The sequence below is a fragment of the Austrofundulus limnaeus genome, unplaced genomic scaffold (genome assembly GCF_001266775.1).
Source record: "Austrofundulus limnaeus strain Quisiro unplaced genomic scaffold, Austrofundulus_limnaeus-1.0 Scaffold19, whole genome shotgun sequence".
Lineage (NCBI taxonomy): Eukaryota > Metazoa > Chordata > Actinopteri > Cyprinodontiformes > Rivulidae > Austrofundulus > Austrofundulus limnaeus.
In genome coordinates this window covers 452,647-463,313 of record NW_013952421.1, presented here as the reverse complement: position 1 = coordinate 463,313, position 10,667 = coordinate 452,647, and the positions used below count along the sequence as shown (strand labels likewise).

At 39.9% G+C, this 10,667-nt stretch overlaps 1 protein-coding gene across 2 annotated transcripts in view; it reads right to left on the bottom strand.

Annotated features, from left to right (window-relative positions):
* The window catches only part of fam107b (family with sequence similarity 107 member B), a 22,012-nt gene extending 11,986 nt beyond the window's left edge, over positions 1-10,026 (bottom strand). Inside the window, exon 1 of one of the 2 annotated variants that reach the window (XM_014003459.1) lies at positions 10,005-10,026. The gene's annotated coding sequence lies outside the window, so the exon portion shown is untranslated. Of the gene's footprint in view, positions 1-9,087; positions 9,269-10,004 lie in introns of those variants that run through there. The other variant, XM_014003460.1, reaches the window with a different exon arrangement.
* Positions 10,027-10,667: the final 641 nt, after the last annotated feature.

Here is a 10,667-nt window from a genome sequence, read left to right as displayed (position 1 = left end):
TGTTCGTACGAACCCTTTGTACGAACAAAAGTAAGAGAAATTTAGGAGAAGAATACGAACATGTTTTTGCATGAGGCCCAATGTTCTCTCTTTTCTCAGTCTTGCCAAATCCCATCCACTCCCCTCACAGATGGGAGGTCCACCCCTCAAGGGAAACTGCGTCATCAATACCCCTCGAGTAACCCCCACCCCTTATTCTCTCTCTGTGTCACACACATATTCTCCTCCCCTGCTGCGTGTTACAAACTGGACAGATCCGGCCAAGCCTTTCTGTTAATGAAGCGGCCACTGAGCCATAAATAGGGGAGGCCCTAATTAAAACAAAGGGATGAATGGGCTTTTAATTGACACTTCAAGACAGACAGAGGAGAGAGAGCAAGGGACTCTGTGTGAGAAATGGGAACAAATGTGGAAAAAGGGGAAGAAACTGAGATTTGAGGGCCAATTTCTTGATATAACCCTAAATTTTTGTATGAGCAAACATGCTCATTTTCAAGCCTGTGAAAACTCAAATTAAGTACAATTATTCACTTACAATTATTTTTGTTCAGGTGTGCCTTTTGCCTAACATTTTAGGTGTGCATGGCACTAATTAATGTAAAAATGGATTGGGATGAACTTGTCAAACAAAAATTCTGAGCTGGCAGTGCCAACTTTGGTCAAAGTTTTGACAATTAACTGTTGATATAGATGAGTCCCAAATCAAACAGACCACCATCTTTTATTTCTATTATAATCATCCTCCATATACAGCCAATAAGTATAGCATTGTTGAAATTTAGGGGTAAAAAACAAAAGACAGCAAAGGGGGAAAATGTCCCCCTAAAACATGCTAGGGGAGTTTGGTGGTTGAGATCTGTTTTGCATTTCCTGCCTTGCAGCAGGGGTATGCAGCAATGGAGAGGAGGAGCAGGGGAATTCTGTGGGCCTCATCACACGGTGACCTCTGAAAGCTTCAGCCTTGCTCCCACAATGCAATGATGTCACCAGGGAGATGAAGGGGTACGAGAATTTACTGTCAGGGTTTTAGGGTTCATAAAGCACAGATGAGTGGAGATGCAGCTCCACCCACACAAGGAAAGAATTAATTGCATCCTGTGACAGCATGAGGTTCAGACTTGAGCTCCACAGTATGTGTCGGTCTGCAGATGCTTAAGTTACTGAAGCGATTAAGAGAATATAATAAGGCAGCTGTATAGAGTGTCATTACACCCAGTCACATTTGTCTCTGCTGGTCAAGAGACTTTGGCTCATATGTGTGTACAGCAGCATTGGTTGTAAACTATTGTTTTCAATTCCACATTCAGCAGGAAAATAAATCTTTTTTAACTGACACTAATCTGAAACTGCCCCGTCCGTTTCCTTCATGCATTTTCCATATATCCACTTTATCTGGTTCGTGGTCACAGGGAGCTGCCCAGCAGTCAACAAATGAGAGGCCATCATCGCTGGATATGCATCTACAACTAATTGACTTTTTTAGTTAATCAGATTCAAGATTGCTGATAAAACATAACATTGCCATACACAAAAAGTCTATTTTTTTACAATTTTACAGATAATGAACTGAAATTTTCTGTAGTATTATTAGTTGAGTCATACAGAACACAAACTCTGAGCTTGACATCTCATAATATTGCATGAGACTGTGCATAAGATTTTAAAAGTTTGACCAAAATGTCTACAACTCTGACATTACCCAATATTAGATGATTTTAGTCTAAATCTGAAGGCAGTAGGCAATGTGCATTTCTTTAAGGAATGCTATGTATTCCATCCATCCATCCATCTTCGCTTTATCCGAAGTCGGGTCATGGGGGCAGCAGCTTGAGTAGGGAAGCCCAGACCTCTCTTTTTCCCAGCCACCTCTTCTGGGAGGACTCCAAGGTGTTCCCAGGTCAGCCGAGAGACAGTCTCTCCAGCGTGTCCTGGGTCTTCCTCGGGGTCTCCTCCCAGTTGGACATGCCTGTCCAGGAGACATCCTTACTAGATGCTCAAACCACCTCAACTGGCTCCCCTTGATGTGGAGGAGCAGCGGCTCAACTCTGAGTCTCTCCCAGATAACTGAACTTCTTACCCTATCTAAGGGAAAGTCCAGCTACCCTGCGGAGAAAACTCACTTTGACCGCTTGTATCCGCTATCTTGTTCTTTTGGTCACTACCCAAAGTTTGTGACCATAGGTGAGGGTAGGAACGTAGACTGATCGGTAAACAGGGAGCTTTGCCTTACAGCTCAGCGCCCTCTTCATCACAACAAAGTCAGCAAAACTGCAAAAGCTGCACAAATCCATCTATCAATCTCACGCTTCATTCTTCCCTCTCTCGTGAACAAGACCCAAAGATACTTAAGGCAGAACTTCAACCCCAGTCTGGAGAGAGCAATTCACCCTTTTCCGACTGAGGACCATGGACTCAGATTTGGAGGTGCTGATCCTCATCCCAGCTGCTTCACACTCATAATGCTATGTCTTGATTTTCTAAATTTTACTTTGCTAGGTAAACAATAGGGTTGGGCAATATTGGCAAAAAAATTAATCACGATTAATTGTGATATTTAGCCGATAGCGATTAATTTGACGATTAATCCCCCGGAATCCCTGGACACCCTTATGTCCTAGTCACATGACCAATTTATAGGGAGMAAATTGGCTCTTCGTAAAAATCTGTTCCAAATTGTGTCAAAATTACAGACTTCAGGCTATACATCAAACTTTAAATTGTGTTGATAGATAAATAAATTACACAATTTTTTTAAACGTTGGTCATATTTGAATCAGAGAGGAACACCAAGCGGTTAGTCTGCCAGGTGGCATTAATCGTATTAATTGTCAACTGCCAAAAATTAATCGATTAATGTTTTTCTGACGATTAATTGCACACGATACGATTATGCCCAACCCTAGTAAACAAGCTCTCCAATGTAAAGCTAAGGCTTAATGAAACCAATTTTCCTGCCATTTAAGGGTATATAAACAAACATAAATAAAGCCATGCATAGTATTAACTTTACAGAAGCTTTAGGAACAATGAGGAATTATTAAATGCAAAAATCTTTCATTATTCTCTGTATTAAAAAGGTTAAACCCCTTTTTCAAAATTTCAGCCACAGCTGTGTTTTTGTTCCCACCTAGCTCCCAGGTTAATCTTGTTTGCGCATGCACAGTAGTCCACCATATAGTATGTGTTGTCTTAATTCAGTCTCATATTATTTTTATTAGGGTGGGGCTGCATAATCGTATCATGTGCAATTAATCGTCAGAAAAACAATCGATTACTTTTTGGCACTTGACGATTAATATGATTAATGCCACCAGGCAGAGTCCGCTCGCTGCTCCTCCCCACTTCAAATATGACGAACATTAAAATTATGTAATTTATTTATCTATCAGCACAATTTGAAATATGATGTATAGCCTGAAATCTGTAATTTTCACACAGTTTGGAACATTTTTTTTTACAAAGAGCAAATCTCTCCCACTAAATTGGTCATGTGACTATGAAATAAGGGTGTCCAGGGACTCCAGGGGATTAATCATCAAATTAATCGTTATTGGCTAAATACCACAATTAATCGTGATTAATTTTTTTTTTGCCAATATTGCCCAACCCTAATTTTCATCTCAGCTGTAAAAAAATGTTTGCAGTTTCGGTTTTATTGCTACTCCTGACGAAGTCTTCCTTTGGAGTGACAATTCACAAGATAAATATCGAAAACCAGGTGCTGTCATCTGTTTTTGAGGTTCTTACAACCTTAACAGCTTTTATAACACAGAGAAAAGCACAGATGTAATTCTTAAAACACACCTAAAATGGGCAGAATGGTTTTCAGAACTGTGCCCTCAGAGTGAGAAGGTTGCAGATTTGCCTCCTGGCATTTCTGTGGGGAGTTTGTATCTTCTTCATGTATTCTGGTTTCTTTTCACAGACTAAAAACATTCACATTAGGTAATCAAAAACTCTAAACTGTCCCTAGGTGTGTGTGAAAGTGTAAATGACGGTTTCGCTTGTTTGTACCTATAAGGTCTTGGATGGACTTGCAACCTGTCCAGGGTGCATTCACACAGTGACTGCTATAGATTAGGCCTAGTTCTCTCATAACCCTAAAAGGGCAAAGTGGGTAAAAAATAATAATAAATGGGTGGACCTAAAATGAGCCACAGTACTTTAATAACATCTGAACACAAGAGATTTCATACATAACTTCACAACAGAAGTCCATTGTTGTAAACTGTGAGCTTTGATTTCAGACAACAGTTTTTATTTAATAGGGGGACCTTTAGAACTTCACTTTTTAGGACAATAAAACGTGGATTTATTTTCCAATGACAAATCACACTCAACTTGGCAATACCTTTAATTTTGAGATCTTATTGAAGTGGCAGTATCCTGACTTGAAAGGGGTCTCGTTACATTCCATCCTTTTAGTTTTGTTGGATTACAATAAGAGCTTGACCTCAACTACACTTAGCTTTCAAGAGTTGACTGCAGCATGAGAAATATCCATATCTTCCAGTTGTTACATCTTGATGCGATTAAGACCGCTTTTACTGAAATGAGAGAACGACTCCTATTGTTCAGCAGTTTCTCTGATATGTACAATTTAATCAAGTTTAGCAATAATCTCCGTTATTGAACTGAAACAAATTGTTTGATAGTTTGCGTTCAGCACGGAGTGAAGTCATGTCATGCTGTGGCTCGTGCCAAGACAGTACGAGCCCCAGGGTCAGGCAGATTATGGAATGAATGGGATGGTTTGAAAAGGCAGAAACCACTTTGAGTCAAGCAGTAGGAATGTGATGAACCGGCACAGTGATTATTACTTTGGACAGACAACAGCAAGCACTGACACAATCAGGCAACTACACAGACCTACACAAAACATATTGAAATGCTCGCACGCCTGAGTTTTTAAAGCTCAAACATACGTTCTGAATAACTGGTGAAGCGTTAGTTTGGGGGTCCCACCTGTCAGTTAAATACAAAAAGCTGGTCTATACTCTTTCACAGCTGACCCTGACACATGTTCCTGAATGTGTGTATATTTAGACCTGATGAGAACAAGTGGAATCACGATCGAAGAGGGTGACAACTGCAGACATTAAAGATACACAGACAGGCATGAGCAGAGAAGACATTCCTTACAAGACAAACTTTTAAGTAAACGTGCCGTATTCTGCACTGACTGCATTGCCTTTATAAAATTATTTTTAAATACAGGATTAAATCTTTCAGTGTTGCAAAAACTGTCTGGTGCAGTGTCAAGCTTGGCAGTGCAAAGTGCCAGGAAGGAGGAAGACGCTTTGCTATGGGTGTGCTGTCTGTCCCAATTCCAGATTCAAAGCTTTGTGTTTAGCTGCTGTTTTATCTCCTCATGGAGCACAGTCCCGCCCCTCCTCGTTATCTACTGGCTGAGCCCAGCTGGGACCTCAAATCTCATTGGCTGGAGGGCACACCAGGGAGTGTTAGGGAGGTTCTCCTTTGTTTACATGCCAGCAGAGAGAAATCCCCAATAACAATTGTTACCTTGAACAACTAGACAATGTTCAGTTAGCCAGACAGACACACATGAATGCAAGCTGAGGGTGTATAGCCAGACATACTGTATCATAACAAGAGAGCTAAAAAAAAGATGCTTGATCCACTCTGATTCTATGGATTGTGTCTAACAAGGTAAAAAATATAGTACAAAAGGTTAAATAAAACAGAAGAAAAGAACATTCAATTGCCTGGTGAAACTTGCCACAGCTAAAACCTCACCAAGTTCAAGCTTTTAAAAAGGAAATAAGTCTGTTTATCTCTACATGTTTGGCGTTAGACAAAAGTCATTCATCCTGATTCTGGCTTACACGCATCTTAATCTAATAAATGTTTCTGTTGGTCCCAATCTTCATTTACCACAGCCTAACAAGCTGCATGAAGGAAAACAGAGTCCACAATGGGCATATGTGTGCCTTCCACCATTCTCTAAGACTATGCAAAGTGGCAAGCACAGTGATGGAGTTTTATTATGATTGAAGCTCTGACGTTAGAGCAGGAAAATCAATAGGATTCTTGGGAAAGCTCACTGTGTATCGGTGCATGTGTGTTCTTGTCTGTGCTTCTTTAGCATGCATACCTAGTATATTCCTGGAAAGTTAATCAACATCAGGTTTCAGGTCCAACAAGACGTTGCATGTCTGACTTTTATTTGAAAGGTTTTAACCCTCATTTCACTTAGACATTCTCTCACACTCAGACACACACATATATAGCATCATATCTTGGATCTGCATGGTCATCTCATGGATTGTAACACAATCTAAAACCACAGACACAAAACCACACTACAGTGTAAGCAGATCTATTGTTCCGATGGATGATTCAGTGATTCTTGTGTTTGCAAGGTATCACAATGTTTCATTCAGCCTTCATACAAAGCATGAGAAACACAAATACACCACAAGTTTGTAAAAGCCTAGCAAGATAATGTCAAGCACATCCTCAAATACACTTAAAGTAAAACAAACATACAAATTTATTCAAAAACATGCTCGTTATTTTTGGTACATGGACCATTAAGAAAAAAGATGACAAAAAAGGAAGTATTTTTTTTTTCCAATTGAGCTAAAACATTTAGCATTTTTTGAGAAAAAGGGAACTAAACTGAATAAGGTTGCACAAGTGCAAAACTTAATTTTTCAGCTCATGGCCCAAAACAACACCTTGCACAACTTGCAGTAAGAACAGGATTTAGAAAACAGTTTTTTAAAAGGTAAAAAATACAGTATTTGCACAAGTATTGCATTAACATGTTAAATTTCAAACCCTTAACCGTGTGGTTACAATTTCGAACAGATAAAAAGGGAACAAAGATCTGCACAGTTGAATGTTTCTCAGCAGACTCAAACCGGACAGACTCGGGAAGTTTTTCAACAAAACCAAACCTCTAAGTTTCCTGGTAATTTTTGACGGCCGGGATGTGAAGTGTCACTAAAGAACTACAATAGTAACACCACATGACCCTCAAAGATTTACCCAGCAACTCTGGGTCTCAGTGGAGTATGGGGGCTCTTCAGGATCAGTGCAGTATGCTGAGCAATGAAGATTTTCTGCCCAACAATGGACCGTGTCAAAGCTGTTGGAAACAATAAGCAGAAATCTTGAACAAACTACTCCTGATTCTGAAACCTTCATTTTCTTGAAATTCAAATGTTCACCCTGGACTCCGATTCTGTATAAACCATGTCTAAGGACGGCTAATGAACACTTATGGTACGGAACACATTTGAATTACTTCGAGTGCAATAATCAGGAAGAGGACAGAAATTTAGTTAAAACACCCACCACACATTGACAACATCAGGCCTTACGGGAAACACAGGACAGCAAAAAGAGACTCTAGAGAAGGCAGAGGGAAAGAGGGGAGGTTCAAAGATCAGAAAACAGATGTAAATCGTTTAGCAAACTCCTCTCTAAATGACTAACACATGTGGGAGGATTTTCCCCCTTTTTCCACACACACACGATGATCTTGAAAGTTTTACACCAACACGTTAAATACCACCTGCCTTTGCTACTTTTCATCTGCTGACCCAGGCTTCAACCACTTCACCTTGAAGGTTGCTTTCGTGTACAGTGTTTGCCATCTTTTCCAGCCTCCACCCAACAAATACACAAACTCTAGATCCGGCTGGGCTGTTTCTTCATTGTTTGCTCAACGTTAAAGTTTGACAGAAAGAAAACGCTTCCATGAAAAGAAAAAAAAATGTCATAACACAATACTTGCGTAACAGTTTCAGCTTTAACGGAATGACACACAAACATCACTTCACATGACACTTTAGCCTGCTTGATAACACATGGTTAGCTTGTTCTCACTTACTGGTGCTTTGACACATCGCTGTACTGCATCTGACTCACAATGAAATCACATGCTGTCCATTCATTCAGCATTTTTTGTGACTAAAAAAGATAGGGTTTGATAAGAATTAGCTATGCTAACTTCTATATAGGTTTACGCTGAAAGAGCTTTTAAAGAACTTGACAAATAATAGCATGATCACGTAAAACGGTTAGAAAAATAGGAAAAAGTTACAGCGTTTTTAGATCAATGCTTGAAAGCCTTTTCAGTGAATAGAACGACATTTTGTTATTATTATTTTGTTTTACCAAATGCTTAAAAAAACTTTATTCAACCTAAAGACGTAAGTTTGGTACTGTAGGAAATTCTATTGTTATTTCAAGATTTTGCTGGTAAAAAAAGAAAATATGAGCTAATGAATCAAAACGATTATTATTTTTGAGTACAGGTGCTTGAAAAATCATCTGCTGATTTAAGAAAAATATATAATTGTTGCACCCTCAGGAAAACAAAGCGGCTCGTGTTGGAGCAAGAGCTCAAAATTACACCAATTACAAAATGGACTACTGGGTACTTTTCCTATTAATTAATGATCCATGTAAAATGTCATTTTCTTAGACCTCCCCCCCTAAAAAGTATATTTATTTTAAGGGATGGCCCTGCCAGGTAGGAAGAACACAGATTTAATGGTTAGAACTATTGCAGCTGAGTCAGCACTTTAGAGTAACATATTTTAGACACACAAACAAAACAATCTTGAGTCACAGATTGTAAACACTTCTGTAATAGATTTAAATTTATAAAAATGACTTAAATATGGTGATACAAGTAGTCCCAGATCATGTAAAAGTACCATTCAGGCTGCTAGCCAAACAATAATAATAATGGGTTTTCCTAATATTTGCTATCTTAGATGTGAGCGATGCTCCCCAGCTTTCTGTAGCTCATGAACAACAGCCTCAGCGTGTTCAAAACGGACTGTCCCGTCGCTACAGTCAGGCGCTGCAACAAAGAGACACAATGAACCAACAGTTTGGTGTTCCTCACCCCCATTCAGACACTTCTCCTTTGCTACTTTACAGTTTTAAACCTCTAAACCTGCTGCTTTTTCCTGCCGGCGGGGTGGGACAAGCGGCTCAAACGTGCTGCTTTTGTCAAACAAACAACCCCTCTCTGTGTCCTCTCACGATAAACACTCGTGCCCTACAACATGCGCACACACACACATATTAGCATCATGCACCTACCTCAAAGTAAGAAACCCGACTCGACTTTTCCAACTTCTTGGTTAAGATTTAAGAAGACAAAGTGGTCCGAGCCACATGGGAGCGTCTCCAAATGACTTCTTTGGGCTTTGAGGTGTGTCTCCTTTTTTTCGCCAACTGTTCAATACCTCGAGAGCGCGCGCACACACACGAACGCTCTTCTCTGTCAGGACCCACAGAAAATTGTAAATTTAAAGTGGGGAGGGCGGCGCTACATGACGCAATGAAGAGGCCCCGCCTCCGCAGCTTCTTTCTTTCATCTGCCCGCTGATGAGAAAAGGGAGACCCCACGAGCTCAGGGCGGGGCGGAAATGGAGCGCGTGCGCAGCATAACAAACGTTGAATCTTAACATTGGCCTCTGTAAGCTGTTCTGCACAGAAGAACTGAGAAAATATCAGACTAATGATGTGGTGTTTATGAGGTGTATATATCTCAAACGTTTAGGTTAAATGTTTCAATTGAATTCTAAAAAAAAATCCATCTAATATGAGAAAATACTTTAATGCTTAACAAGTTAAATTATTTTGACTAACACCTAACTTAAAATTAAATCATTTTAATGTCTTCTCAATGTACTGATGTAACATTTAAAATAGTTGAACAGAAGCAGAGTTGTATTTAGACGGAATACCACAAACTTTCCAAAGAGGAAACTTTGGTCTGTGCTGACTAAACCAAAGAGAACAGCTATTTAATGTAGGTTAGTGTTAAATTTGCTCAGACATTGGTGTTCTGGTTTTAGAGGTCCTAACTAAAACTATAAAACCACCCACCCAACATATTTGACTTTTCTCAGACACGATTTGATCACAGTTCACAAACAGATTAGCCGTCTGCTCATTGTTGCCCCACACTGAATACCCTGAGTGTTCTGAATGATAAAGAATAATCTGCTTACCATCGAAGGGTCCACGGATCTGCTTATCCACCATCCTTCTGTTAAATCGCCTCACTGAAACCCCCCAGTTTCATGACCTGTCACCTCACATTACTCTGCTTATTTCAGCAGCAACATCGTCAGTGTATCCAGTAAATCCTTCTGGACTGGCTTTCTGTCAGTTTCTACTGAAAAAAAGATCTAAGACTCTTACTAACAAAACAGCCCCAAAACATCCCAGGAGTCTGTTAGGAATTTGCACATGTGGGAGGAAGGGGCCATAACAGACGTAAAACATTCCTACGAAATGTCTCATGATTTAAGAGGGGGGTGACTTAACAGTGCTGTGAACAATAGGATGAGTCACGAGAAGGGGTCGTCAGTCGCACGTAGGACACTCCCAACCGAGACCACCACTCTCAGGACTGTTCTCATGCAGGAAACAGATGTGCACAGAGTGAATGAGTGTGTGTGCACATGCGGATGATTGAGCTCCAGAGAGTAAAAGTTTACTAAAACAGTTATTTGTTCAACACGCTTCATTGTGCTATGTTAATAACTTCTGCCCCTTTTTTTAGAGACGGGTTGGGAAAAAGTCATAATAATATGATGGACATTAAAAATCTAGCAGTCCTTGAAGGAATGCATATTTCCCATTACCTTTCAAGTCAGAGTTTTGGACTG